The sequence below is a fragment of the Aquarana catesbeiana genome, linkage group LG01 (assembly GCF_042186555.1).
Source record: "Aquarana catesbeiana isolate 2022-GZ linkage group LG01, ASM4218655v1, whole genome shotgun sequence".
Lineage (NCBI taxonomy): Eukaryota > Metazoa > Chordata > Amphibia > Anura > Ranidae > Aquarana > Aquarana catesbeiana.
In genome coordinates this window covers 892428604-892452402 of record NC_133324.1, presented here as the reverse complement: position 1 = coordinate 892452402, position 23799 = coordinate 892428604, and the positions used below count along the sequence as shown (strand labels likewise).

The 23799-nt window shown below is 43.2% G+C and overlaps 1 protein-coding gene across 1 annotated transcript in view; it reads left to right on the top strand.

Moving 5' to 3' along the window:
* The window catches only part of NAT8L (N-acetyltransferase 8 like), an 82969-nt gene that overhangs the window by 9328 nt on the left and 49842 nt on the right, over positions 1 to 23799 (top strand). The window lies entirely within an intron of this gene.

The following is a 23799-nucleotide window of genomic DNA, read 5'->3' as shown; positions in this document are numbered from 1 at the left end:
GTTCCTAAGATTTTATCCCAAGTTATGCCTTCTAGCAAGGTTTGTAGTTTAGGAAGTTGGCTCTTTTGAAATTCAGTGTCTTTGTATTCCCCTTGTTTCCTATTTGTGTGATTTATACTGAAGCGAATTGACCTGTGATTGCTGTTACCTAAATTGCCCCGTATTTCCACATCCGTGATCAGGTCTGTATTGTTGGTAATCAGTAGATCCAGTAACCCTTTATTTCTAATTGGTGCGTCTACCGTCTGACCCATAAAATTGTCCTGCAAGACATTTAGGAACTGGCAAGCCTTAGATGAATGCGTGGTTTCCTCCGCCCAGTCTGTCTGGATAATTAAAATACCCGATTATGATAACACTTCCCATCCTTGCTGCTAATCCAAATTGTGATAGGAGATCTGTCTCCCCTTCCTCCCTCAGGTTAGGGGGCCTATAGCATACTCCCAGTATTATTTTCCCCTTAGCTTCATCCCTTTGGAGCGCTACCCATAAGGATTCCACCTCCTCCCTAGCTCCCTTGGTGATGTCATCTCTCGCATTCACTTGTACATTATTCTTGATATATAGGCATACTCGTCCCCCTTTTTTACCCTATCTTTATCGTTGCGATAAAGGGTATACCCTTGAATGTTTGCCAGCCAATCATGATAGCTGTTGAACCAGGTCTCTGAAATTCCCACAAAATCCAAATCCTCCTCGTACAACAGGGAAACAATGCGCTTACATTTTGCACAGTAGTATTCACCCTCGATAGGATGATCAAGGAACGCATACATGGAGCAAGATGTACAACAAGTCTCTTCTCCACACCTGCCGGGCATCGCACCTATTCAATTGTATGAGGATTGGGGATTATACCCTATCCAAATTACCTAACAACTAGATTCCTGACACTAATACTCAACAAGACAATACACAGGTACTCAACAAGACAATACACAGGCACTCGCAGACCTACGTGCACTCGCAGACCTACATGCACTCGCAAATCTATGTGCACTGACAATACACAAGTACTAACGATCCACACACACTACTCAGACAACACTCAGGTAATCACACTACACAGGTACTATGACCCCTGTTATAACCTCCTGTTTTAACTCACCACTTAGTCCAGTTCCACGTGCACTCGCAGCACTCATGTACTTACAATACACAGGTACACACTCACCCTACACAGGAACTTGACCCCTGTTACAACCTCTTGTTTTCAACTTTGGTTTTTTAACTCACCTCTTAGTCCAGTTCCACTTGGACAGAGTTCCAGCAAGCTCAAAGATAAGCAGGCTCACAATTAGCGTTATTTACGAAAGGCAAATCCACTTTGCACTGCAAGTGCACTTGGAAGTGTAGTCGCTCTAAATCTAAGGGGTAGATCTGAAATGAGTGGAAGCTCTGCTGATTTTATCATCCAATCATGTGCAAGCTAAAATGCTGTTTTTTACTTTCCTTGCGTGTCCCCCTCGGATCTACAGTGACTTTACTTCCAAGTGCACTTTAAGCGCACTTTCAAGTGCACTGGCAGTGCAAAGTGGATTTTCCTTTAGTAAATAACCTCCAATGAGTGCAACACAAGGTTATATAGGCCTCAAGCACCTGTGACCAATTAACCACTCCCCTTAATTAGTATGCTGAAGAAGCAAAGAAAAAAAAAAAGCTGTTTAAAAATGTCAGAAAAGTGTTAAAAAGTTACAAGGAAAAAGCCCTGCAACCCAACAATCACCAGCAGTCAAAAAGCAAGAATTGTTCACTCTCCACTCAAGGTCCCCACTGCAGTCTGGTCTATCCCTGCGTTAAAGGGCATACCCTTGAATGGTTGCCAGCCAATCATGAAAGTTGTTGAACCAGGTCTCTGATATTCCCAAAAAATCCAAATCCTCCTTGTACAACAGTACCTCTAGTTCACCCATCTTGTCCGCCAGGCTCCTGGCATTGGTGAACATGCCACGTAGTTTAGACCGGTCACATACTATCCTCTTCTTGGGTGTTCCGAGATTGCAACTAGGACTTGTTACTATACTTACCTTGGATTTATGTGCTTTAGTCAACCTACCACTAATGCCCCCAATACTACCTTCTGGAATATGTTCCGCGCTGACTATCTCTACCTCTGGGCCCTCCCCCCGTCGCCTAGTTTAAAAACCCCTCTAACTTTTTGGCCATCTTTACTCCCAGCTGATCTGCACCCTCCTCATTTAGGTGCAGTCTGTCCCTTCTATAGCACTGGTGATCGACTGAGAAGTCGGCCCAGTCCTGCAGGAACCCAAACCCCTCCTTACTACATCAGCTCTTCAGCCACTTGTTTACTTCCCTAATCTCCCTCTGCCTTTCTGGTGTAGCTCGATGTACCAGTAGTATTCCTGAGAATACTACCTTGGAGGTCCTTTTCATCAATTTAGCTCCCAAGTCCCTAAAATCGTTCTTTAGGACACTCCATCTGCCTCTGACTTTGTCATTGGTGCCAACGTGCACCATGACAGCTGGGTCTTCCCCAGCCCCTCCCAGTAATCTGTCCACCAGATCCGTAATGTGCCGAACCCGGGCGCCCGGTAGATAACATACAGTTCGCCGCTTCAGGTCTTTGTTACAGGTTGGCCTCTCTGTACTTCTAAGAATTGAGTCCCCTACCACCAGAATCTGTCTTTCCTTTCCCTTCGCTTCCCCCCCACTCTCACTGGAGGAGTTCTTCCCCTTTGACAGCTAGGAGAGTCCCTCAGTTCCAGCAGTTCTGGTCCCTGACTGGTTTCACCAATGTCACTCAATGGAGTGTACTTATTAGGATGCCACAGCCCTGGACCGGCCTTCCTGGCACTTCCCCCTCTACCCTTTTTGACTGTCACCCATCTACTCTTTCCTAGTGCCTGCACCTCTTTGTCTCCACCCACTTCTGTGCTGGCCCCTGCCGGCACGTGCCATGACGTTCCTGGCTCTCCTTTAGTATGGAGGGACTTCTCAGTGCTGACAGTTGCTTCCCCAGATTCAGAACCTGGGCTTCCAGGGAAACAATGTGCTTACATTTTGCACAGCAGTATTCGCCCTTGATCAGATGATCAAGGAACCCATACATGCCGCAAGATGTACACCGAGTCGCATCTCCACACCCACCAGGCATCGTACCTACTAATTTAATGAGGATTGGGGATTATACCATGTCCAAATTACCTAACAACTAGCTTCCTGAAACTAATACTCAACAAGACAAAACACAGGTACTCGCTGACCCACGTGCACTCGCAGACCCATGTGCGCACACACACACTCACACTACACAAGTACTAACGATCCACACACACTACTCAGACAACAGGTACTCACAATACACAGGTACTACCTGACACTAATACTCAATACAGCCCACGTGCACTTGCAGCACTCATGTACTTACAATACACAGGTACACACTCACCCTACACAGGAACTTGACCCCTGTTACAACCTCTTGTTTTCAACTCTGGTTTTTTAACTCACCACTTAGTCCAGTTCCACTTGGTCGAAGTTCCAGCAAGCTCAAAGATGAGCAGACTCCACAGAAGGTTATTTAGGCCTCAAGCACCTGTGACTAATTAACCACTCCCCTTAATTAGTAGGCTGAAGGAAGCAAAGAAAAAAAGTTCCTCCACCCCAAACTTCCTTATCCATTTCTTTATGGACCTTGCTTTGTGCACTGGTCCAAATCACTTGGTGGAGGGGATATTATGGTGTAGGTTTGGACTTGGCCCCTTAGTTCCAGTGAAGGAAACTCTTAAGGCATCAGAATACCAAGACATTTTGGACAATTTCATGCTCCCAACTTTGTGGAAACAGTTTGGGGATGGCCCCTTTCCGTTCCAACATGACTGCGCACCAGTGCACAAAGCAAGGTCCATAAAGACATGGATGAGCTAGTTTGGGGTGGAGGAACTTGTCTGGCCTGCACAGAGTCCTGACCTCAACCTGATAGAACACCTTTAGGACGAATTAGAGCGGAGACTGTGAGCCAGGTCTACTCGTCCAACATCAGTACCTGACCTCACAAATGCACTTCTGGAAGAATGGTCAAACATTCCCGTAGACCGCCTTTCCAAAAGAGTTGAAGCTGTTATAGCTGCAAAGAGTGGGCCAGCTTAATATTGAACCCACGGACTAAGGCTCGATTCACACTAATGCGTTTTTTGATGCATTTGCAGAGATGCAGGGAAATTTTTTAACATGGGTTCCTATGGAACACGTTTACATCAATGCATTTTGTGCCTCTGCGTTTTTGGAAAGGGTCAGGGACTTTTTTTCATGCAAAATGCAGCGTTTTGCATGTAATAGAATTCAATGGACCCGCATACAAAACACAAGTAACGCGTTTTTGCTGCAATTTGCGTTTTGCGTTTATTTATTTTTTTATTCATTTTTTTTACATTGTATATAGCTGGTTGCTAAGCAACCACATTGTAAAAAAATAGTGTAAAAAAAAAAAGAAAACTGCAAAAACGCAGCAAGCACCGCAAAAAGCACTGCAGAAACGCTCAAAAGCAACATGCATAGATGTGAATCGAGCCTAATGCCGCGTACACATGACCGGACTTTACGGCATACTTTGCCCGGCGGACTTTTCAACGGACTTTACGACGGACTTTCCGAATGAACGGACTACACACGATCAACCAAAGTCCGACGGATTTGTACGTGATGACGTACGACCGGACTAAAACAAGGAAGTTCATAGCCAGTAGCCAATAGCTGCCCTAGCGTCGGTTTCTGCCTGTCGGACTAGCATACAGATGAGCAGACTTTTCGACCAGACTCGAGTCCGTCGGATAGATTTGAAACATGTTTCAAATCTAAGTCCGTCAAACTTTTGAGAAAACAAAGTCCACTGGAGCCCACACACGATCCAATTGTCCGACGAAATCCGATACGCCGGACCAAGTATGCCGTAAAGTCCGATCGTGTGTACGCGGCATAAGACTGGGATACTATTAAAGTTAATTTGCGTGTAAAGGTGGACGTCCCAATACTTTTGGTAATATAGTGTATGTTGAGTTTGTAAAGTGCAGTAATCCTTGGCAACTAATCAGAATTTAATTCAATGTTAAATCTTTGAAATGTTTTGATTTGGGATAAAGTGCTTTGCATATTGATGGCCCAGTGAGAAAATTCAGTTGCACATGTCATAGTCTACAGTAGGTGTTGATTCCAAAGTTAAATGTTTCCCATCGATGGCTTATAGCAAAGACCTACAATATCTGAGTCTAGGCTGCTGACTCAAGGAATTTTGCAGGGTATGACAGATTTCAGATTGTGCCTCTTTTTTGGCCATCCAAAAGTGACGCTTTCAGTTCTTGACAAATGGCAGCAGTTTGAATTCAATACATCTATTTTCAGCTCCTGGAGCCTGCCACAGGTAGTTTTCAGCTCCTGGAGCCCGCCACTGGTAGTTTTCATCTACTGGAGCCCCGCACTGGTAGTTTTCAGCTACTGGAGCCCGGCACTGGTAGTTTTCAGCTACTGGAGCCCGGCACTGGTAGTTTTCATCTACTGGAGCCCCGCACTGGTAGTTTTCAGCTACTGGAGCCCCGCACTGGTAGTTTTTAGCTACTGGAGCCCCGCACTGGTAGTTTTCAGCTACTGGAGCCCGGCACTGGTAGTTTTCATCTACTGGAGCCCCGCACTGGTAGTTTTCAGCTACTGGAGCCCCGCACTGGTAGTTTTCAGCTACTGGAGCCTGGCACTGGTAGTTTTCAGCTACTGGAGCCTGGCACTGGTAGTTTTCAGCTACTGGAGCCCGACACTGGTAGTTTTGAGCTACAGGTGCCCGGAACAGGTAGTTTTGAGCTACAGGAGCTCGGCACAGTTAGTTTTGAGCTACAGGAGCTCGGCACAGTTAGCTTTGAGCTACAGGAGCCCGGCACAGTTAGTTTTGAGCTACAGGAGCTTGGCACAGTTAGTTTTGAGCTACAGGAGCTCGGCACAGTTAGCTTTGAGCTACAGGAGCCCGGCACAGTTAGTTTTGAGCTACAGGAGCCCGGCACAGTTAATTTTCAGCTACAATTAGTTTTGAGCTACAGGAGCCCAACACAGATGGCTCTCAGTTTTATTTTCAATTTATAATGCAGAACACAAAGCTGAGCACTCCCTTTCCTGGCTTCACAATGGTTTTAGCATGGTCGAAACTGAGAAGATCTTAACACCGGATAAGCCATAGAATAAGTCAAGAAGCCAGAAAGCAAATCATTCACTAATGTTCCACTGAACACCCCTAAATGACTGCTTCCATTATTTTGTTCTTATTAATGTTACTCTTCCTTTATAGATGTCTTTCAGCTTAATGTGGATTCTCATTACATTGTTAAGCTCTTATTATTCTTTGACACATGGGGTCATTCTTTGACACAAGGATTACCCCATCCATGTCTAGTGTATTACTAATTGTACCCATACCTTAAAGTAAACCTGACACCAACTGAGCTTGTGATGAAACAAGATGAAACATGACTAAGCTGAGACTGTGGACTCAGTGGAACCAGCATATTAGAACCATCAAAAGATCCAGACATGCCTATTGGTCAGTGAGGTCATCCTGAACTTTCAAGGACCAACTGGCTGAAAGGCAGGAGGGGTGGGGGCGGACTCAAATTTTGCACATCCCCGCCACATTGTATAGCTAGAAAGGTGACACCATTGTCTTTACATGTGATACTAGTGCTGGATGTCTGCATTTTATCACAGATCACTGCAGCACAGCTCCAGGCTGCATGTATGGGACACACAGAAAACAATTGTTTTAGTGCTGGTGTTTTACAGAGCGAAAAAACGCCACTCACAGCACTAGGGTGAATTGGTTCTTACAGAGATTTACTTTCACATTTAGGCCCCTGCACACTAGTGGACCGATTGAGCCATCTGTCAGTTTTTCAGGCGGACCTGATTGGACCTTTCAGTCTCCTCTGGAGTGGTGGGTGTCAATGGACATGTTTTGACACCGTCCGACAGCCGAACCGCTAAAAACAGACAGCTGGGGATCTGTTCCCCATCCATCTGGCGGATCGGATTGGATGGCAGTTGGGTGTAAACGGACAGGCTGTCCGTTTACATCCGACCACCTATAGAGAGGAGCGGCTGTGTCTATGTCCGCTCTGCATAAGCAAAGTGGACATGGGCCAGCAATCTGCCTGCTCAGCGGTGATCAGCGGACAGATTCGCCGCTGAGCAGGCGCACTCCACCGGAGCCCGTCCAATGTAGAATGGGCCTTACACGTCCGTTGCTGGCAAATGTTTTACCAGACAAGAAATTAGGGAACTCTCTGAATGTCCATAGGCCAATGTTATAACTGGGATTACATACATGCACTTTTCCCTCTGATGAGTTTCCCATAGAAATCAATGTAATGGTATTAATATGCATGTCAACCTGTGTTGCAATGCACTTTGCATTGGATTTCAATACATAGGTGTGGACTGATGTGAACAAGCCCTAATGCCGCGTACACACGGTCGGAATTTCCGACAGAAAAAGTCTGATGGGAGCTTTTGGTCGGATAATCCGACCGTGTGTATGCCCCATTTTCTGTCGGCATTTCCGACGGACTTAGAGAACATGCTCTAAATTTTTCCGTCGGAAATGCTGATGGAACTTGTCCCGTTGGCAAGTCTGATCGTGTGTACGCGGCTTAAGACTTGCAATGTTCAGCCGATCTATTCTCCAGTATTATGTTAATCCATTCAAGCCAGAATGGCAGTAGCAGATTCCATTTATCATTTATTTATTCCAGGTATTTATAAAGGACTGACAGTTTACGCAGCACTTTACATATTGTACATTCACATCTGTTCCTGCCCCCAAGGAGCTTACAATCTATGGCCCCCTACCTCATATACCTACAGCTGTGCTCATAAGTTTACATACCCTGGCAGAATTTATGATTTCTTGGCGATTTTTCAGAGAATATGAACGATAACACAAACAGTTTTCTTTCACTCATGGTTAGTGTTTGGCTGAAGTCATTTATTATCAATCAACTGTGTTTAATCTTTTTAAATCATAATGACAGCAGAATTTACCCAAATGATCCTGATCAAAAGTTTACAAACCCTGGTGATTTTAGCCCGATAACATGCACACAAGTTGACACAAAGGGGTTTGAATGGCTAACCATTCTCATCTGTGATCTGTTTGCTTGTAATTAGCGTGTGTGTGTGTATAAAAGGTCAGTGAGTTTCTGGACTCCTGCCAGCCCCTCTTTCATCCAGTTCTGCAGTGACGTTTCTGGATTCCGAGTCATGGGGAAAGCAAACAAATTTTTAAAGGATCTTTGGCAAAAGGTAGTTGAACTGTATAAAGCAGGAAAGAGATATAAAAAGATATCCAAGGAATTGAGAATGCCAATTGGCAGTGTTCAAACTCTAATCAAGAAGTGGAAAATGAGGGGTTCTGTTGAAACCAAACCACGGTCAGGTAGACCAAATTTCAGCCACAACTGCAAGGAAAATTGTTCGGGAGGCAAAGAAAAACCCACAAATAACTTCAGATGAAATACAGGACTCTCTGAAAACATGTGGTGTGGCTGTTTCAAGATGCACAATAAGAAGGCACTTGAAGAAAGATGCCCTGCATGGTCAAGTCGCCAGAAGAAAGCCATTACTACGCAAGTATCCCACTTACAATACGACAAACAGCATAGAGACAAGCCTCAAACCTTCTGGCACAAAGTCATTTGGCGTGATGAGACCAAAATTGAGCTTTTTTTGGCCACAACCAAAAACACTACATTTGGAGAGGAGTCAACAAGGCCCATGATGAATGGTACACCATTCCTACTGGGAAAGACGGAGGTGGATCGCTGATGTTTTAGGGATGTGTGAGCTACAAAGGCACAGGAAATTTGGTTAAAATTGATGGCAAGATGAATGCAGTATGTTATCAAAAAATACTGGAGGAACATTTGCATTCATCAGACAGGAAGCTGCGCATGGGACATATTTGGACATTTCAACATGACAATGATCCAAAACACAAGGCCAAGTCGAATTGGTTACAGCAGAATAAAGTGAAGGTTCTGGAGTGGCCATCTCAGTCTCCTGACCTCAATATCATTGAGCCACTCTGGGGAGATCTCAGACGTGCAGTTCATGCAAGACAGCCCAAGAATTTACAGGAACTGGAGGCTTTTTGCCAAGAGGAATGGGCAGCTTTACCATCTGAGAAGATAAAGAGCCTCATCCAAAAAAGACTTCAAGCTGTCATTTATGTTAAAGGAGGCAATACACGGTATTAAGAACTGGGGTATGTAAACTTTTGATTAGAGTCATTTGGGTGCTTTCTGCTGTCATTATGATTTAAAGAGTAAACACAGTTGATTGATAAAAAAAAAGGCTTCAGCCAAACACTAACCATGAGTGAAAGAAACGTTTTTGTGTTATTCATATTCTCTGAAAAATGGCCAAGAAATCATAAATTCTGCCAGGTAAACTTATGATCACAACTGTACATACACATACTAGGGCCAGTTTAGACAGGAGCCAATTAACCTACCAGCATTTCTTTAGAGTGTGGGAAGACGCAAGAATATCTGGAAGAAACCCCATGCAAGCACAGGGAGAACATGCAAACTCCAGGCAAGTAACATGGGACCCCAGTGCTGTAAGGCAGACATGCTAAGCCACTATCATAGCTCCCAACTGTCCCTGATTTCTAGGGACTGTCCCTGATTTGGAGCAGTGTCCCTCTGTCCTTCAGTTCTCCACATTTGTCCCTCATTTGATCTGATCTATAAACTATGCACTTTTTATCCATCAAAAAGTGTTTCCCAGTCCTAAACCTTTCATCTGATTTCTGAATTGCTGCATTTGGACATGCCAAAAGCCAATAGAAAAGAATAGTAGTGGTAAAATAAAGCACTTGTGGGTTTAACCAATCTTGTTTTTTTGTACAATTTTCCTTTTTAAGGGTGTGTGGCAAGGGGTGTGTCCTATGCCTGCATACTTTTGCTGATAGGTGTCCCTCATTCCCATCTCAAAAAGTTGGGAGGTATGCACTATGCTGCCCTAAATTCTATGTACTCATTCACGAGTGTTTAAAATTTGGTATTCAGCCTTGTGGTCAACATGCTGCTTTTTGCTGTTTAGTCTCCCTGAGTTATGCATACAGTAGATCCTAGTATCTAATGCACCAGTGTTTCTGCGCTTTATTGATCCAGCTCAAGTTGCTTACATTTCTATTTTAACTGTCTTATTTATTTTTTCTGTTTACCACACATCCCATTAACGAGGAGGACTAGCAACACAGCATGCTCAAATTGGATATACTCCTACTGCTGCAAAGATTGGGACCATGACTAATGCGCCTTTATCAACAGTTGTTGGTACCGCTGACCAGCAGTTATCAGAAGTGGCCTGTGGCGATTCCCTATATAAGAGGAATCATTATCTCTGCTTTTTATAGCTGTAATATGCAGTATTTTAGAGATGAGTTCTATTCCTTCACCTCAAAGGAACTTACAGTCTAATTTCCTCATTACATTTATGCACCTATGGCTATTTTAATGAGACATTATTTATTCTATCAGTAAGTTTTGGAGGAAGCTCAATACAAATAATGCCTCTGGACTACAGCATTGGACAGCAGTGATAGTACCAGGGTTGGGACAATCTAAAAAAACAGGAGGGCTGACAATGGTCACTGTTTATTCACATGGTTTACATTTTTTAGGAAACAACAAACAAAAAATCCCAGCCACCCTGCAACAAACCAAATTACCCTGTCCAACAGTTCATGTTAAAACAAGGGGTTTAGTTTGCACATGTTTGCAAATACAGTTGTAAGCTGCAGAGGCCACGTCCTGGCACTCCATTATTATCCGCAGTCCTAACTGTATACATTTTGAAAGCCTCCAAAGTTGGAGCACATACACTATATTACCAAAAGTATTGGGACACCTGCCTTTACATGCACATGAACTTTAATGGCATCCCAATCTTAGTCTGTAGGGTTCAATATTGAGTTTGCCCACCCTTTGCAGCTACAACAGCTTGTACTCCTCTAGGAAGGCTATCCACAAGGTTTAGGAGTGTGTCTATGGGAATGTTTGACCCTTCTTCCTGAAGCGTTGAAGTTGTTATAGCTGTAAAGGGTGAGCCAGCTCAATATTGAACCCTACAGACTGGGATGCCATTAAAGTTCACGTGTGTGTAAAGGCAGGTGTCCCAATACTTTTGGTAATATAGTACATATAACAACGGATAGATTAAGGGCAAGTAGTCCTGGAGTGAGCCCATCCCTCCTTAAAGGTACAGGAATGCACCGGACACCCAGCAAGAGCACAATGGCAGTGAAGGCTCTCAAAATATAGAGTTAAGAGTGCAGATATACTGGGGTGCCCCTGCGGCTTGCGCATGTATTTGCAAATGTGTGCAAACTAAAGCCCTTGTTTTACGTGAATTGTTAGATAGGGTAATTTGGTGTGTTGCTGGCTGGCAAGTAAGCTGGGAATTTTTGTTTGTTGCTTTTTGACATGTGTTACAGATTGGGATGGTTGCCATTTGTTAATTTTTTAGGCCTTATTAATTTATACCATGTGCAGTGATTAGTGTTATTTTGTATTTTATCAACAATTCTTTTCTGTGTGATTTCCACTTACTTCCTCTGATGTTTCTGAGACAGGAGATGAAGGGAATTCTCTCCAGCAGGGACACAGACAGCGAGAAAAGCCTCCAGATGTCTTCAGGCAGTGTGGAGCGCTGGATTGCTCAGTGTGTATTCAAAAGGGTTTAAGTTTTTTTGTTTTGGAATAGACTGGCAGTTTTAATTTTCCTAAGAAAAGCGCTACTCCCCATATAAAAGTCTAAAATGTTTTATATTTAAGATTATTAAAGAAATGCCAATGCATTTCAGGGGTTATTGCCCTCAAACTGAAGAGAAGTACAAAGGAAATATCGACATTAAATTACCTGTCCTTTTTTTATACTAATGTCCGGTCCAGATTTCAACCCTGAAGAACGGGGACTCTCATAATCTCTTAAATGTGGTGGCATTTCCTTAGCAATCTTAAATAAAATATCATTCTGGACTTATGCCCCGTACACACGGTCGGATTTTCCGATGGAAAATGTCCGATCGGAGCGTGTTGTCGGAAATTCCGACCGTGTGTAGGCTCCATCGGACATTTTCCATCGGATTTTCCGACACACAAAGTTGGAAAGCAGGAGATAAAATTTTCCGACAACAAAATCCGTTGTCGGAAATTCCGATCGTGTGTACACAAATCCGACGGACAAAGTGCCACGCATGCTCAGAATAAATAAAGAGATGAAAGCTATTGGCCACTGCCCCGTTTATAGTCCCGACGTACGTGTTTTACGTCACAGCGTTTAGAACGATCGGATTTTCCGGCAACTTTGTGTGACCGTGTGTAGACAAGACAAGTTTGAGCCAACATCCGTCGGAAAAAATCCTAGGATTTTGTTGTCGGAATGTCCGAACAAAGTCCGACCGTGTGTACGCCCTATTAGAGTTGTGCATCTGTTACTTAGGGCCCATTTACAAGGCTGTTGCTAGTTGTATACCACCCAGATTAGCGTATTTTTGTGGTGGGTACCTTCTGCTGGAGCTGTGTGACCTGTACAAATCAATGACAGGCTCAGAGACTTTGCGGCCGTCCACATTTAATTGCATATGATGCGATTACCTGTGGTTAGGGTCAAATGAGCAGTCCTGGAAGCAAACGGTCTGCATACAGAGCCACGCATCTGTGCCTGGCTGCATGTAATAAATTACAATGAGCAGCCGTGGACAAAGTCAGCCTGTCATTGATTTGTACAGGCTTCTGTCCGCAGCTTATTGCAAATACCAGGCCATACTTGCTCTTCTGAAGGGGTGTACGGCCATGAACGGTTGTGTTAATGAGCCCTAATCCTAAAGCTATAAAAGCCTGATGGGGGTTCTAATCCCTCCCTACTCTATCCAAAACAGTTTTGGCTGTAGCTCTAGTTTAAGACTTGGACATATACCTATACAAAAGGTACAGCAGAGTAACCCCCCATATTAACAGATTTCAGATACTCCCCACTTAACTTTCCAACAACCAGGTCAGTAAACAAATTGGTCGTTAAACGAGGAGCCACAAGTAATCAATATTTTAAGCATTCTTAACTACTGTACTGTATTGTGAAAAAAAGGTCTAAACACAAAACTCCAGCTCAGTAACGTTGTTTTAACCACTTGCCGACCGGCTCACGCCAATATACGTCGGCAAAGTGGCACGTTCCCAGAAATCGCCGTACGGGTACATCTTCCCCTTTAAGAGCCGCCAGAGGCACACGCATCCACGGCACAGCAGGGGACCCGATGTGCGTGGCCGGCAGGTGCGATTTCGGGAACGAAAGCTAGAACGAGAGCTAGAAGGGGTATTTGTGTGTGTAAACATACAAATCCCTGTTCTGTCAGGGGAGAGGAGACATATCGTTTGTTCCTAGTAAGTAGGAACAACGATATGTCTCCTCCCCCAGTCAGTCCTATCCCCATACAGTTAGAAACACTAACTAGGGAACACATTTAACCCCTTGATCGCCCCCTAGTGTTAACCCCTTCCCTGCAGTGACATTTACACAGTAACTAGTGCATTTTTATAGCTCTGATCGCTGTATAAATGTCAATGGTCAATCACAGATCCCTGCCATTAATAGTAAAAAAAATAATAATAATAAAAATGCCATAAATCTTTCCCATAGTTTGTAGACGCTATAACTTTTGCGCAGACCAATTAATATACGCTTATTGCGATTTTTTTATTTTTTTGTACCAAAAAAATATAAAAGAATATATATCGACCTAAACTGATGAAGAAATTTGTTTTTTAAAAACATTTTTGGGGATATTTAGTACAGCAAAAAGTGAAAAATATTGTTTTTTTTCAAAATTGTCGCTTTTTTTGTTTATAGCGCCAAAAATAAAAACTGCAGAGGTGATCAAATACCACCAAAAAAAAGCTCTATTTGTGGGAAAAAAAGGACGTCAATTTTATTTTGGTACAGTGTCGCACGCCCGCGCAATTGTCAGTTAAATTGACGCAATGAGTTTCGCAAAAAATGGCCTGGTCATTAAGTAGCCAAATCTTCCGGTGTGTAAGCAGTTAATTTGTATAAGTACAGAACACAAACGAATTCTGTACAGTACAATAATGTATAGCGCGTCGTTCGGTTAGGGAGAGCTGATCGCAAGTCAGAGTGGTCATTAAACAGGTAAGTAGTTAAACAAGGAGTATCTGTACTATAGTCAGATCTGTATTGTGTTTGACTTTTGTTTCCTGCACTTACCAACTCAACACTGCTTAGTGTATTGCATACTACACAAGCGTAATAAAAAATGTAGGACTGAAGAGTAAAATCTGCGCGCTAGCAGGGTCTCGTAATGATTCTAGAATATGTAACTATTTGCTTTCAGTGACATTAATGGAAATGGCCCAACTTTTGCCCACAGATGCAATTCTTCACTGCTTTGCCCACTTGGCTGATCCTGGAATTTTCCCTCTAGACCAAAGATTAACCATTTTCATATTTCCTAAATATAAAATAATTCTGTCAATCGTGGTTTTCTCTATTGTACTCAATTATTCCCCAGTCATGTTTCTTCACAGTGCTGTTAACTTCCATCTTTTCCAAATTTTTCTAGTTGCCATAAGTAAACCAAACACTCCAGTGGTTTTACGTGTGAAGAAAAAAAAAAAAAATAAATGACTACTGGGATCGTACCTGACAATTATACACCTTACAGCTCACCGCAACCTCAAGATGGATGCAGCGTATGCAAGAGTTTATGAAGACTATTTTTCATATCCCATAAAATATGCAGGCATAGGACACACTCCTGTCAGGTTCCACTCCCCCTTTAAAGGGTTAGTTCACCTTTAAAAAAAAAATGCTCAATGCAGTGTATTTCATAAATATAAACTAATCTAATTTAAAAAAATATCCATTTATGCTCTTCCCATACCTGTAAGCCATTTGTGCATGCAGTGAAGCCTGCCCCAAACCCTTCTGATATTTTACACAGCTCTGTCCTATCCTCTTCTCTAGGAAGGACCAGCCGTTAAGATGAGTGACCCCTAGTGGTACAGGAGCAAGCGCTTCCTTCTGAGCCGCGCACTTGCACAGAGCTATCTCTTGTTGCTGCAGATGACCTCAGTAGCTGCAACGCTGTCTCTCCCTTAACAGCTGACCAGCTCATCTGCACAATGGGCATGTGCGAAGTTCAGAAGAACAGCAAGCAGTTCTCCTGGTATGGAACAGAGTGGTCCCTAACTTCTCCTTCTGGAGTTCTCCACTGCCACTATTTGCTCCTACTCTTCTCCCAGTGCCCCCTCAGCAAGCAGTGTGCTATAGGGGCACCCATGTGAGCGTCCTCCTGACCTGGGCTGTGTGCATCCATAGACATGCACAGCATGGCTTAGCCATGCCCCACACCCTCCTCACAAGATTTGACTGGCAGCAGAAGGGACCAATGCCCCCACTGCTTTCAGTGATGCCCGTGAATCCAGGAAGAGAGAACAGTGCAGTTGTAGACGGACACAGCGCAGGATCGAGGCAGAGGTACCAGGTAAGTGTTTGAGGGGGCCGGGGGGGGGTGGGGAGAGGAACATTAGTGGGGGGTTTTTATCTTAATGCAGAGAATGCATTAAGGTAAAAGTTCTTTAGTGTTTAGTTGATATTTATCGAAGTTCTGCCCATACCTGCCCAGAGAAAATTGTACATGCAATAATGTAAGAGGGTAACAAACGTTTTAAAATAAATAAGGTAGATATTTAAATAAAATATAATTATGCAAGACGTTATGATTTAATGCTTCTGGGGATAAAATGATGGAGGTTTGCTTTCAGTGCAATCTGCAAATCACAGCTCTGTATCAGACGTGGGCAGCTGTAGGTCTGGGGACCTGCTATCACAGGACGCAATTTATAGGGCCTTGAGTAGCATTTGCCCATGTCTGCTGAAGATACTGCATCCAATTTAAATAAGAAATACATTTTTGAACTGGCTGATAGCTCAACTGCAGCAAATACATACCGTATTTTCTAGTTTTGGACAGAGCAGGAAAGGTTTTTAACCTGTCAGTTTTTTTTAATTGTTTTTTGTGTCCCTGTTGGGGATTTTACTTTACTTCCCATCCTGGTGACTGCACAGAAAGTAAAATATCCTTGATTAGGGTCACAGAAGGACAAGATTTACTTTTTTTTTTTTAAACAATATTTTATTACTGTGCATGCCCACTTTGAGGAGATTTTACTTGCTTCCAGTCATGATGACCACACAGGAAGTTATGGCTACAGAAACGGCAATACAAATCTGGAAGAGGTTGACCTTTGACCTTGACCTTTTTTACAATTTTTATTTTTTAATTTTTTTATTTTTGAGTATTGACTATAGTTGTGCTTGAAAGTAAGCCTGGCAAGACTCAAGCAAGGCAAGACTGAGCAGACTGAAGGCAAAAAATAAAAAATAAAAATGCATAGAGACAGAGATATATGCAGATAAATGTTTATGCAAATCTTGACTCCTCCAGAAGTCAAGCTTAGCCCTGCCCCTTCCTGCTCCCCAATCTTCAAGTTGCCCACTTTAATTATAGGTTAAACTCCCTGACCATCAAGGAGGTTTGCGAGATGGGAACAGCTGGGCCAAGCTCACCTTTTAGGGCCCATTTACAGTAGCGGTTATGTTACGCTTCCTATAATGCCTGCTGGTGTAAACAGCGTAGCGGTCGTGTCTTGTAACTTTTTTTTTTTTTTTTTTTTTTAACTTTATCGAAATGTCACAAACTTACATTTTATTCACCTCTATGAAAATGCAACCTGTCTGTTTTTTCTCAGCGCTCACCAAAGCACATACAAGGCAGATTGCTTGGTGCATTGGGTCTGCGTCAGGCAAGGCTGCCCAACACAGCACAACACATATGGTGTGAATGGGCCCTTACACGGGTTTTTGCATAGAACATCGGCTGCCTGTATCTCTGCATGTAATGATCATTTTGTCATTTGGTTTTCACTACAGGTGATCTATGCATGCTTTATCGAATTGTTACAGTTTATACCAGGCTTATTTTAAAGTTACTCTTTGAAGCATCAAAATGTACACTTTTGAGGACCACCATAAGGTCAGTTTGGTTTCAGTTTTTCCAGATTAAAGTGTTGGCTGTATAGAGCTGATGATGCTAGAAGGTTAGGTCTGCAGGGTGCAGGTTGTATGTTTCTAATGTCTGCTGTTAAACACGGATATGGATGACAAAGATGAATGGGCATCTAGTGGCTTCATTGCATATAAGGGAAAATGATGGCTATAGAGGGCTCCAATAATGCAAGCAATGCATACAGTACACTTTCACTTGTGATTATTAGTCAGTTGGTTCATTATAATGATTTTAGTGGTAAATGACGAAATATTAAACCTGTATTTTATATTTTTACATAGTTACATTAGCCCCTTTGACCAATGTAAGTATGTCTGTGCTATCCCCATGGAAGCTGGAAGCCACTGTACTAGGCACTGCCACTACAGCGATCAGCGCTAGCTTCTGAGTCCTGTGCTGAGCCTCTGCTCTGCTGCTTAGAGAACATTTGCTTGGCATGGGCACCATTCAGGGAACACTGCATTTTCTCAATGAATGCACAGCATTCTCTGATTGAATGTGGTGGACAGACGGGGCATTGACATGACAATCTCCACCTCATCCAATCAGAGAATGTTTTGCATTTATTGGGAAAATGCAAAGTGTTCTCTGAATGGTCCCCATACCGAGCAAACTACCTCATCTGTTCACTAGCAGAAGGGTAGCCGCTCGACACAGACCCTAGAAGTTTGTGATGATAAAAGTAGTATCGATGCTGGCTGCAATTATTTCCAGCTTTTTCAGGAATCTTCCAGTTATGACACGCATGGCCCATGTTGTACTAATGTAACAATTAAAAAATATGCAAACCTGGAATTAAAGTGGATGTAAACCCACACTCATCCTTTCTAAACTACTGCCATAGTGGTTATCTATAACAGTGGCCATCAACCCTGTCCTCAGGGCCCACTAACAGGCCAGGTTTTATGTATTACCTTGGGATGATGCAGACTAGAATACAGCAATCACTGAGTATCACCTGTGATGAATTTCAGTTATCTTGCAAACCTGGCCTGTTAGTGGGCTCTGAGGACAGGGTTGATGACCACTGATCTATAAGGATATACATGCCTCCTGCATGTATCCCTACCTGTCAAATGTCTCCCCTCTGTCTGTTATGAGACCCAAAAAATTGCAGATTCTGATGTCAGTAGACTCCCCGCCCACCTCTACACTCTCCTTGTCAACATGCATTTTTTCCTATGTATTTCTTACACTAAACTTCTGCTATGATCACTGACATCCACCCAGAAAATTCACCACATGACTTCAGCATGCCCAGGGGATCTGAAGTACACAGAATGCCTCTCTTACACTCGTGCATGAGATGTGTAAATCACCCGTCACTCACAGCAAGGGGGAAGAACTGACTCCTATTTCTGTGTGTCAGTTTTTATCTTACTGAAAAAAGGATTTCTCAGAGCTGGATTAACTCTTTGTGGCAAGACTGGGCACAGATGACATGAAATCCTGTACTGTACAAGGTGCAAGCCTTAATAAAAAAAATTTTGGGTTACATCCACTTTAAGCTTTAGCCCTGTTTCTCACCAGAGTGATTTGAGAGTTAAAAAATCACATGACAAGTTGCACCTCATTGCTGGCAGTTCAAATCGTTGCAACTCAAGTTGCAGCAACTTTAAAAAGGTTCCTGCACTATTTTTTTGTGATTTCATTGTGACTTGCATTGACTTTTGTTAAACGAAGTTACTAGCCGCAAGGAAATGGATAATCAAAACTGCACTGATCGCCAGCTTTGAAATTGCACTGATGTAAACCATCTAAGCGTCACTGGTGTAAACCAGAGCTTAGGGTCCTTTTACGCGTGGCGGACTTCGGCTGCGATCCACTTGCTCAGCAGGGGAATCTGTCCTCTGATCCCCACTATGCAGAGCAGGCTCCTCATATGGGCAGTCAGATGTAAACGGACCCCCTGTCCATTAACACCCGACTGCCATCCAATCCGATCCACTGGACACAAGGCAAACTGATCCCCATCTCACTGTTTTTAGCAGGTCAGATCGTATTGGATGTCGGCAAGTGTAAGTCCGTTTTCATCCAATCCGATCTGCCAGACGGATGGAAAATAGGACATCCTTCTGTCTGGATTTTGCAGAGCGGATCGGGTCCGATCGGATGTCAGCAGACATGTTACCGCTGACATCCGACGCTTCATAAAGCTGTATGGAGCGACCGTTCAGATCCTCCTGAAAAAACCGACAGGCGGATCTGAGCGGTCCGCATGTGTGAAAGGGGCCTAAACGGACACATTTCTGTTTACACCTGTCGCTCCATAGAGAAGAATTGGGATTCTGATTGGGTCTGCCTTAAAAACGAACAGGCAGACCCGATCAGAAAGTTCGAATGAAAGGACCCTAAAGGGGATGGCCAGACACTCTACATTTTCCAGGAAGGTTTTGAAGGTTTTTTCCTAAAAACAAAAAAAAAAAAGCCTACATTTTTATTTTCTTGTATGAAGGTGAAACTGAGTTAACTGTTCTGTGGAATGGGAATTGTGTTTGCCAAATTAGCCAAACCTACCTTTTTAAATTTTATGTTATGGCATCTTGATTGGATCAGACTTTACACGGTAAAAAATAAATGTTTACCTGAAAAAGGAAAAAATAATAATTTACCAAATTAAACTTCAACCTAAAAATATTAAATAAATACTAATAATAAAATTCCCTTGACCAGGGAATCAATGTGCACAGCACTCCCCATCCGAGCCTCTAGGAATAAGATGCCGGTGGGCTCCTCAACCTTTTCAGCATGTAAATAAAAATAAAATATACTGTAGTTATGAATAAACCAGCTGTTGTGAAATTTATTTTCGAGTATTGCATTTTGCAATTTGTAAAGGCTTGTTTTTACGCATTTTTTTTTTTTTGAGGCTTTCTATTTTGACTTGCAGGGGCCTGCAAATGTTTTGCATGATATTGAAGCTCAAATTCACAAAAGAGGTCTATTATGAAAATCAGTATACATCTTTAGTTCTGCAGTTTTCCAAATCTTTATAGTGCAGCTGTACCCAGACTATGGATATTTAAAGCTGAACCCCAGGAAAAGTACAAACCCTCTCTTGCAGTGGGGATGCACCAGCACAGCAAGAGTTATTTGCTTGTTTATGTCTCAGGAACATGAAAGAGCAGTTTTACTTACATCCTACCCGCTCCTCTGTTCCTGCAGGCTCCTCCATGCTGTTGGACTGGTCCCTGCAGCCTCGTCCCCCCTGTAGTGTGGTGGTTGTGAGGATACCAAGGAACAGACCACTGCTGGTGCATGGAGGAGCGCCGCCTGCTGGGGGAGCATTAGATCAGGTAAGTAAAAGTGCTTTTCGCATCCCCTAGACCAGGGATCTCCAAACTACAGCCATCCAACTGTTGCGGACCTACATGTACCATGAGGCATTGTAAAACTCTGACTTTTACAGATGTGACTAGGCATGATGGGAATTGTAGTTCCTGAACAATTGGCGGGCCATAGTTGTAGTTCCTGAACAACTGGAGGGCCATAGTTTAGAGACCCCTGCCCTAGACATAAAGGAGCATTTAACCTCGCCCAGTCCCACTGCAAGGGAAGGTTTGTACTTTTACCAGAGTATTTACATATTCCTAATAAGCAGTACCTGACCTCTCTTTGCATGCTGTGTGCATTTTGAAGGCTGGCAGGCTGCCAAGATTATGCTTCCATAGAAAATAATGAAAGAGTAGCTGATTTTTTTTAAAAGAGATATTAAGGGCTTTCTTTTTTTTGTTTTAAAATAATGAACCTGTCATACTCACCTGCTCTGTGCAGTGGTTTTGCACAGAGCAGCCCCGATCCTCCTCTTCTCAGGTCCCCCACAGGCGCTCCTGGCCCTTCCCTCCTGCCGAGTGCTCCAAGAGCAAGCAGTTTGCAATTGGGGAACCCAAGCAGGAGCTGCGGCTCTGTGTGTCCATTCACAGGCAGAGCCCCAGCTCAACCCCGCCCCCTCTCCCTTCTCATTGGCTGTGATTGACAGCCAATGGCTCCCGCTGCTGTCTCAGCCAAGAGGAGGGAGAGCCCCTGGCTTTCGTGCACATTGCTGGATTGAGATGGGGCTCAGGTAAGTATTGGGGGGGACTGCAGATTTTTTACCTGTAGAACCACGTTAATGCCTCTGTTGTGAATTATGAATATTAATTACTCCACTGTGACCATAGCTACATCAGTCAGTGTTTGCTCTTCTTAAACTGTGTTTGCTGCTTAATTAGAATAGGCAAATACTTTAGTGTGTTTAGTCTGGGCACAGGTTTACTTTAATGGCCAATCAGATTCCAGGTGACACTTTTATAGCACAGCTTGAAAACTGAAAGTCTCCTGTTTGTTTGCTATGGGTTACCTTGCATTTGTTGTTGTGTTTTACAGTATGTCTTATTGTATTATGTATTTATTTCCTAGCTTGTTTCTGTACTATTTTGCAAGCCCTTCAGTTATCCAGTCTGCCAAAAGGTAAATGTTTGCATTTTGCTGGCACCCTCACTGTTTGTCTACACTTTACAATGGAATTTTCATATAGACTCATATAGACCGCAGTAACATAAAACATTGCCACCAGCAGTATGTAAACATTTTCTGCTGAGCTCAGTGGTATTATTAAAGTATAACTAAAGGCAAAACTTTCTTTTCCATTTTGGATAGAGTGGAGAGGAATTAGAACCCACTTCCTGTTTGGCTATGGGACAGGAAGTGAAGGGAAATCTCCAAAATGGGACACAGATGGTGAAAAAAAAAACTGACAAAAGGTCATAACCCTCCCTTGCTCTATCCAGAATGGGGGGAAAAAAGATGTTTTGCCCTTAGTTCTACTTTAAGTGCCCGTAAATTCTGGTAATTAAACTAGCCTGTTTCACTATATGATAGGTTCTCCTGTGAGAACTACCACTCGGCTACGGATTTAACTTTGTTGCTCTCCTCCCACCGTATCATTCCCTGGGCAAACAGTTGCCAGACCCAGACACTGTCCCATGAGAGGGAAGCTTACCAAATGTAAGCTCTGACACAGATCGCACAGGGTTTGGTCTCCTGATGAAAGAACGAGGGCTGCATGAGCATTAGCAGGAGGGGATTGTTTTTACAAGAGAATCTGTCGCTTTGACCTGAGTCAGCAAAACCTCTTAAAAGCAGAATTCTGTGCAACACTGTGCATACATCTCTATTTTGGGTGGAAAGTGGCAGAATTTGTTGCTCCACTGGGTTTTTGAGTCTAGGACTCAAGTGTGTAGATCTTCCTTAACTCACAGCATGGCTGTGACAGGCAGAGCAGGGTTTTTCACTTGAGCTACGGTGCATTTTCCATATATTCCTATCAAAAACTCACTACAGGGCATATGAGGCAGCAGTTATATATTATGCTCTCGCTATTGGATTCTTAAGGTAAATATGTAGGGTGATGGTGAACAGCCAAGATCATCTTGCCACAGCCATACTGAAGGTAGGAGGATGTTACCACTGCAGTCAGAGAGCACTAGGGCCTATTCACACTAACATGTTTCCACCAAGCATCATAGCTCCCAGCTGTTCCTGATTTGGAGCAATGTCCCTCTGTCCCTTTTCCCCCTTCATTTTGGTCTGATCTATATAGTTGTATATAAAATGCACTTTTTTATCTTTCAAAGTGTTTCCCAGTGCTAAACCTTTCATCCAAATCCTAAATTGTTGCATTTGTACATTTCAGAAGCCAATATAAATGGAATAATAGTGGTAAAAAAAAGCCCTTGTGGATTTATTTAACATTTTTTTCAGTTAATTCACCTTTAAGGGGGTGTGGAAAGGGGGCGTGTCCTATGCCTAGATACGTTTGCTAGCAGGTGTCCCTCATTCCCATCTCAAAATGTTGGGCGCTATGAAGCATGGCAATGCACGTTACATGCATTGGTGTTATTTGGTGCCATGGTCATTCTGAATGGCACTCTCATGTACCTTGCTGATAAATGTGCATTACAGAGCGTTGCGTTGTGCTTCTAAGCAGGCCATACATAGTTATTTCCTGTAAAAAGAAATTTGCACGATTCCCCCATCAACACAGGCAGTCCTAAAAGGGGAATCAGCCATTGCCTTCTCCCGATGGGGAGGAGGGGGAAGTCATCCCCACCAGGAGAAGACAGTGAATATCGCTGGTGGATAAAGCAGCCACTAGCTATAATCGTAAGAGAATCCGGCAGGCTGGTTGTACCCAAGTTGATCGATCAACTTGGTACATTCAGCCTACCCATTAACAGTTTGAATCTCAGACGGTTCCTGCTGAACCGGCCGAGATTCAAATCACGTATGGTCAGCCAAAGAGTGCATGCACAATTTTGGTGGTGCATTGAGCAGCTCATTCAAATGAATAGGCTGCCCTAATGCAACGCACCTTAACAAGTGTCCATTTAACATACTACTGCAGACTGGGTTGGTGTAAATAGGCCCTAAAGTTCAACTTCTGCAAAAACGATTTGTATGGAAGGTTTCTCCTCACTTCTTGTCTGATAGGTCCAACAGGAAGTGAGGGGAAGTCTTATCAACGGGGTTATAGACAGCAATAATAACCTGACAGCTTCTTAAGCTTTCCTACATGATCCAAAGCAAACATTTTGACTGGAGAATGAGTAAAAAAATGAAAGCAATTTGATCTTGCTTTACTCCACACAAAACGGAGACAATGGGGGAAGTTG